Below are 8,057 nucleotides of genomic sequence, written 5' to 3'. Positions count from 1 at the left end.
ATAATAAATCACACAAGATATTAACTTCTCATGTCATCTGTTGTTATTAATGATATTAATACCTAATCAACTGAACCAGACTTCAGTCACTTTCTCCTATTCTCTGTGAAAACAGAGGAAGTGATTTTGAGAAACTCAATGCATCCCCAATTCAAATCTTCAATATTTGAGCCTGGGAAATGTATTGATGTTTCTATCTCTGTTTTATATGGATTACACTTGTTAGCATTGATAGCAGACATTTACTGATCAATGCAAACAAACTATCAGATTTTAGCAGCAAACTTTGTGTTTTGTTTTCCACTTGACTTGATGTTCAGTTTTCAGTGTCTAAAAAAATGTTTTCAACCTGAGAGAAGATATATTAAAACTAATGGATATTTTAAAAGTGTGAAGCATGAACATTGTTTAATATCAGCCAAGCAATTTTGAATGTAGCAGGTAGATAATATTATTGCAAAGTGAGGGGTGCTATTCCAAATCCCGCTGAGAAGCCTAGCAATCAGGATTAAATCAATATACATATTGTATTAGAGAGAGTTAAAGGCAACGCTGCAGGGAGAAGAATTCTCTGTCCATTTTAGATCAATAGATTCATAGATTATAAAGCCAGGAGGGACCACTCTGATCATCTACTCTGACCTCCTGTATAACACAGGAAATAAAACTTTCCCCAAATAATTCCTGCTTTAACTAGAGCATGTCTTGTAGGGGAGGAGGAGCAGGGAGAAGGTATGACCTGGCCTGTGTCTTTGCAGAGCTCATCTCTTCCCTGCCCGCCACTGCTCCCATGTGGCTGGAAGCAACTGGTCCCTTTCAGCCCGCAAAGTGTCAAAAAGCAGTAACACCTCCAGGTTGCTGCTGGCCACCAACATAACCCAGTTGCCTCCTGTTCCTGAGCTACAGCGCGGGCACGAAGGGGTTAAGCCCTAAGGATGCACTGTGCACAAGGGCCCAGGGAACCTGACTCCAGAGCTTAGCTGAGGGGCAGAGAGGTTTCTCCATGCTAGCACTGTGCAGGGCTTTGGCACACGCGTGGCTTGGCTCCTCATGGCCAGCAACCCAGGCCAGAGGGTCTTGGGCTTTCTTGGGGCACCAGCCCAGCTAGAGGCAGTGGGGGAAGGAAAGAGCCTGCTAGCTAGGCTGCTGGGTGAGCTGAGTGCTCCCATCAGGGGCTGGTTCTCCACACAGTGCTGGGAGCAGGACTCTTCCCGCTGGGGGGGGGGATATGGAGGAGCCATAGGGCTGTGAAGGGGCAAAGCAGGAGAGGACAGTGAAAAGGGAAGCATGTAAAGGGCTGTTGGTTGGGCAGCAGAGTCAACACATAACCGGCTAGTGCCTACCCGCACTTACCAATTACCACAGCTCACAGCCAGCGCCAGCCAGAAACATGACAGTGGGCGGGGCCTTGCTGGCCATGAGCTGCTACGCAGTGGGGGCTGTGCTGACAGATCAGCAGGGGGAGCGGGTAGCCCCATGCACTGCATCTTTGCCTCACAACCAGCCTTGCACACCCACCCCCATTGTTGGCCACTGGACCCCCACACTCACCGATGGTGGGTGGGTGGCTAGCGATCAGGGATCTGGCCAGCAGCAGGATCCACCAGTACTGATGTGTGGGAGACAGAAAACATGGGACAATTTGCCCATTTTTAAGAAAAAGTCAGGACACCTGCAGGAGGGCTTAAATACAGGACTGTCCCTTTAAGAATTGGACGTCTGGTCACTCTAATTCTTTGCATACACTCTCATTTGACTGTATTAAACCACTTATTGTTTGCTTGCACCCAGCTCACCAAGTGATCCAGATCACTCTGTATCAATGACCTGTCCTCTTATCATTTCTACCATTCATGTCTTAGAGTTATTGGAAATACATGTGAGAATCATCACCAAGCAGGTGTGTTTCAGGTGGAGTTCTAGAGGGATCGATCCTGGGCCCTACACTATTTGACATTGTTAGCAATGACCTATAAGAACACACAAGACCATCCCTGATAAAGCTAGCAAATGACTCAATCTGCACATTTGTTATTAAAAACACTAATACAAATAATTAATAATGCATGCATTGTCAGAGGATTTCAGAGTGTTTTGAAGTATAAATGGCCAGTTTATGACCTGTGCAGCATGGATGTGCTAGGAAAAGCGGCACAGCAAAATCTTCTTCACATAACCTTTGATTTATCTATACAGGTACAGCTATAATTTGGCTGCTGGGGTGGGGTTTGCAGGATGGTACTATAGAGCTGGCATTCCCAGAGGGGCCCTTTCTGAGTGGAATGAGGTTAACATTGTTCCTCCCTTCTCCCACCTCTTACTTCCAAGGACAGAAATTGGCCTCTGTCTTATTACTAGAATGTGGTCTCACTAGTAAAGAGCAATGGAAGACAGAAATATAGAAAAGGTGTGAAATCTAATATAGATGCACAATGATTTTGTAAGAGAACGTTTGCCCCAGTGGTATCAAATGCTCTTTAAATGGTAGAAGATGACAAATCGTGAGAGACATTAATGCTGACTGCTTTCTTGGCTAGCTGCTTTATAATTCCCTGTATGTATTATAGATATTCTGAGCAAGCTTTTCCTAAGAGATTACACAAAAATATGGACTTGTTAATGAGGATTGCTGCATGGCACCCTTACCTAAAAACATGGATCAAGAGGCAGACTAGCCAAGCATTCATCATTGGTATGTCTCTGGGTGACTAAGTGCCATTTGAAGGTGACAGGGAAGAGGAGTTTCCAGGTCCCTTTTCAAACATACATTGTAAGACTGTCCATTAACTTCTAGGAGGAATTTTGGTAGCGCACTCTACCTTGAAGGAGAGAGAGAGTTCCCTATGACTAAAACTCCCCTTTTTGTGCTGTAGCACCTACACAATTGCTCTTTCTTTGTATTCTCTACTGCATCTTTTAATTTCTAAGGAGTCTGTCTATCAGCAAGAGAAGCTGCTATTTTGTGAGCTGTTAGAAAGCAGACCCTTTGTGCTCTCTCTCTATGTGCTTTATTTTTATGCTTTCTTATTTAATGGTTTCCATTAATCTAAAACAAAGTCATTCAGACTGTAAGTATGGGGCTGCTCTGTGCATATGGTCTCCAGTTTTTGTCTGAAGCTGGGTGTGATAGTGCAGTCCTTTAGAATGTGTAACACCGACTGAAGTTGATGATAGCTTTGCCTGCATGAGGAAGACTAGTTCAGTGGTTTGGGCACTAGTTTAAGACACAGGAGACCCAGTGTCACAGGACATGTCTTCAGCTCCCCAGTGAGCAGCACTGCCAAGCCTGCTTTTGTGGTCTCTCAGTCAAAAACACAGTCTGTTACTTTAATCCTGTTTCCAAACAGGACAAGATACACAGGTATACAGGTATACAGCAGGATGGGCCTTCCACATAGCTTCCTGCCTCTACTCAGCTAACCCTCTGAGTTTCCCCCTGCTTTTCCCAATTATTTATCTTCCCAGTTACTGAGCCAATTTTCTCATTAGTCCAGCAATTACCACCAAGTATCTGTGATTCCCACTAGAAACTGGTTGATTGGCTCCAATTAAGCCTACAGCCTTTGTGTTGCAGCAACCTCAGTGACCAGGGTGCTACAATTAGCACTCTGTCACACCTGTGTTCAATTCCCTGCTCTGCCACAGACATTCTGTGTGATCTTTGGCAAGTCATTTAGCCCCTCAGTTCCTCAGCTGTAAAATGGGGATAACAGTACTGTCTTCCCCACAAGGATGGTGTTGACTAGGGTAGTCAGCAGGCTATTGGCTATTCTGGGGCCGTGCTCTTTCTCTCTGTCTCTCGCTCATGTCTTTTTCATCAGCATTTTCAAATGTCTCATTTTCGTTTTGATTTGGAACAAAAACAAGTGTAAGAACTCTGAAATTTTGCATGAAATGGAATTGCTGTTTCTGGCCAGTCGGAAGTTCTAAGTGACATCACTACACACACCAGTCATTTTTAAAATATGCCACAGACAGATATAGACAACATACTCCACAGAGCTCAATGGATCCATGAAAGTGTCTCTGCTAGGTATAAGGTTTATAGGAAAATAAATAAATAAATACCTCGCAGTTGAAAAACCACAACATACACTTGGTGGTTTAAATTGATCTGTGTTTTTCCTTTCCCGTTAAAGGCTGAAATTAAATGCTTCTCTGGAGCATTTCAAATATATATTAAAGGTAATTAAAGTGCATTTTTAATGGGGGAAGCAAACCAGATGCAAAGTAATGGACTACCTGGTTTCATGAAAAGGAAAAGGGGGAGGACGTGGAAGGGGAGAGAGGATGCCGGAACCTTTGCAACCAATGTGGTTGTGGTAAGATATGTGGTTCTCATAACTTGATATGCTGATGGTGTAGATTTATTTTCTCAATTACACTCACTAAATTATTTCTGTTTGTGAATTGTTTGCAAACTGCTCCGGATTTCTGGAAAGTCCTTGTTATTTCTAAGTATTCACTGAATAGTTTGGGCAGACAATTTTAAGTCAATAGGGTATTTGTGAACTCTTCGCTGTAAGTGTTTACTATTCCTTGTTTGTGGTGGATGATCGATCTTTTAAATAACATGGTATTCTCCTTATTTTGGGGGGAGGGTGTGTGTGTGCAGATCATTCCAATCTTGCTCAGTAATGAGTAACACCTCAGCTTCAGTGAAATCAATGGGACCATTTGTGGTGTAAGATACTATTTAACACGAGTAAAAGTGTCAGAATCTGGCTTTTTATTAGAGATGCCACCTGATTGCAGCTCACCTGCTCACTGAAAGGCCCAAAGTCAGGGACCCTGTTCTATTTTATCTAGTGCACTGGTGTATCACATTTAATATTTATTAAAGGGTTTGCATAGACTCTCAACTGTAGTGGGAGGGCGGGGGAGCTCAGGCCTAGGTCTGCACCTGCATATTGTACTGCCAAGGGCAGTACCAGAATTCAGCAATTACTATAAAACGATGATATATGTACTCCATTTTGTAAACCCCTTTTACATAAAACCTAAATGTTGGGCCTAAACTACTTCACAATAGAAGCCAGATTGTCAGTTGGTACAAATCGCATAGTTCTGCAGACTTCTCTGAAGCTACACTGCTTTACACCAGTGAGTTATCTGGCTCATTGTCCCTTTAAGAGACTGTTTCTGAACACTCCTGCATTAACAAGTAAAGACAAACAAACAAAAACAAAGCAAAACAAGCAATTGAATGAAGAAGAAAATAGTCTAGTAGTATAAGTTTATAAGCAAGAAATTTAAATTTATGTAGCTATTTATGTAAATTGTTTTTTCCAAGTATTGTGGGTAAATTCTGTTCCATTAAAGGCTCTTATTACAGTGTTTTTTGTTGTAATGATGGCTTGATTTGTCAGTTATTCATTTTGGTCACATATGCGATCGGAATGTGTTTCACTTCTAACCAATAGACCATTTAATTATGGTTGACCAATTTTATAACTTGTGACTACAAATATATTCTCCTATTTAAAGACAAGCCTCTTTGGCCCTAACTGAAGCTCTAGTGGATTGGTTGACAAGTTTAAACAGAGAAAGGTAAAGTGCACCCAAATTGTACTCTCTGCTGCTCCTGAAATCACTGCATACTGGGATATTAGTCTTACTACTGACATGTCTCATGTGCCTCTCACTCTTTTTATTGCACTAGCAAATCTGCCATTAAATACAGCACCTGAGTAAGGCATGGGCATGGAATTACATGGGTGGCTAATAATTAAATGTGTGTCCAAACAACAGAACATGGATCTGGATCTAGATTACAAACACCCTACATTTCTGGTGGGGTGCTCAGAAGTGAGATTTTGATTTTTTACTATTGTCTATTACTGTATAAATATTTTAAATCAGAAAAATAATTAGCACCTTATTCTGTGTCTCCATTGTATCTTGTCTTGTTTTTCAGATTGTAAGCTCTCCAGGGCATGGACTACCTTAATACCTACCTCTTGAACAATGCTGAGTGCATGGTCAGTGCTTAACAAATAATAATAATAGTAGGGGCCATTTGCAAAATTCTGATCTAGATCCGCAAGCACTCAGGGCTGGCTCCCGGCACCAGCCGAGCAAGCTCGTGCTTGGGGCGGCAGATTCTACAGGGTGGCATTCCGCCCAAACCTAGGGTGCCACGGCAGGTTTTTTGGGTTTTTTTGGTTCCCCAATCTGGCTGCCCTGTAGTGGGTGGAGGAGGGGAGCGCCCTTCAGCAAACTCGGCAGGGCAGCCCGCGTCCTTCCCTCCCAGCTGACCAGAGCGGCGCAGAGCCCTCCTGGCAGGCGGCGCAGCATTTGGGGCCGCGGGGTGAGCGCCCCACTGAAGCCCTGGTTGCCACCATTCTCTCTTCTCCCCCACTCCCTCCCCCTCCCATTAGACCGGGCGCACACGCAGCAGCACAGGGAGTCCCCCTGCACCCTGGCTCCGGCCGCCCTGTAGGACTTTTTTGTTCTGTTTTTTTTTCCTGCCTTGCTGGCCGCGCCATTCCCCCCACACACACTGCTTTGCCGCTCCAGCTGTGCCATTTTTTTTGTTTTGTTTTTTCCACTCTGCTTTGCCGCTCCGGCCATGCCATGGTTTGTTTGTTTTTTTTCCCTGCTTTGCCACTCCGGCCGCCCCCCCCCTTTTTTTTTGCTTGGGGCAGCAAAAAAGCCAGAGCTGGCCCTGCAACCACTAAGCCCCATCCATCCATCTATCCCCATCGCCTTAGTATCTAAGTTCTAGTGCCATGTTCCTGTTACAAGAAGTTCTGTATTGCATTTAAAAATAAGCTAGTCGCTTCCTATACAGTATGCGAAAACAGCCTTGGAGAGTTAGCATCAGCATTCCCTGCAGAGCCTCTCTGTCTTCGTCTTGGTTTATTTATTTCATTGAAAGGTGCTTGCTCAGCCTTTTGCTCCGATAACATTAGCATCAATTAACAGGACAAGGCAAGGTATTAATTTATTTAGAATCTTTTCTGCTCAGGATGTGGTTCATTGAGATCATTTCACACATGCCATTTGCAAAGGGGATTTCAGATGACAAAGGGGGTCAGCAAGGTCACATTACTGACATTGGTTTCGTAGACACAATCAGCCAAATAAAATTCTGCAACACCACTTACTGTATCATTCAATTAACACTGTTATTAAAACCTTCTTAACACGGCTATGTTATGTTGTGATGTATTTCAGAGTGTTTTTTTCTTTTTATCCAAAGACCATAATTAACTGAGGAGTTTGTTTTCTTTCTTTACCTAACAATGAGAATACATTTATCTTTTGAGAACACAATACATCAGACATAATGGTGATTTCAAACAGGAGATTCAATCAAATTATTGTAACTAATAAGATTGAAGCCATTTGCAACAAGGATCATGGGGAAGCCTATTTGCATACACTTCATTACAAAGTCAGACTATACCCTAGCCAAGACAAAGTACATTGCTTGTTAATAAAGTTTTAATAGACAAATGGCTGACAGGGGCAAATGGTAGGTTGGAAGCTGTGTGTTCCAGCTTCCAACCAGATAATCACAGTTTCATGATTTACTAGACTGAACATTGTTGTAAATTGTCTAAAATATTTTTTTATACTCGAATATTGATACAAATATATTGCAAGTGTAGATCAGAGTATGCACACTTCTAACTATGTAATTCACACCTGCAATCCAACAGAGAACTGGAGGAGCAAACCTCAACATTGGCAGCCACAATATAACAAGAAATGCAAACATATGGGTGCAAAATTATGCAAGTGCAAATGACCCTCACAAAAAAGGAAGCTGTCCTTTTAAGGATCTGACTCATTGATGTCCATTTGCCTAGCAGTATTTTGCCTTAGGTTGGATAATTTTTTTAGCTTTTGTAACACACATGATCTTGTGATTTAAACACTTACAATAAACAGTGGAAAAAGTTGCCTCTAAAAGATTATTTAAATCAGGTAGTAAATCATTACTATGGCATCCCTCAGGGTCTATCCTAGCCCCAATACTTTTTAATCTATAAACCACAGATCTGCCAGTGATGGAATCAAGGGAATTCATGTATGTAAATGGCATTGCC

General features: G+C 42.6%; 1 long non-coding RNA gene across 1 annotated transcript; it reads left to right on the top strand.

Annotated features, from left to right (window-relative positions):
- The first annotated feature begins 4,021 nt into the window (after positions 1 to 4,021).
- On the top strand, positions 4,022 to 7,698 carry LOC120403899. Its single transcript, XR_005597780.1, has 3 exons — positions 4,022 to 4,185; positions 5,918 to 5,981; positions 7,668 to 7,698. It is a non-coding gene; the product is annotated as an uncharacterized LOC120403899 (long non-coding RNA).
- The last annotated feature ends 359 nt before the right edge of the window (positions 7,699 to 8,057 follow it).

This window comes from Mauremys reevesii, linkage group 4, assembly GCF_016161935.1.
Source record: "Mauremys reevesii isolate NIE-2019 linkage group 4, ASM1616193v1, whole genome shotgun sequence".
NCBI lineage: Eukaryota > Metazoa > Chordata > Testudines > Geoemydidae > Mauremys > Mauremys reevesii.
The sequence above is the reverse complement of the archived record's forward strand: the minus strand, read 5'-3'. Positions and strand labels throughout refer to the sequence as shown.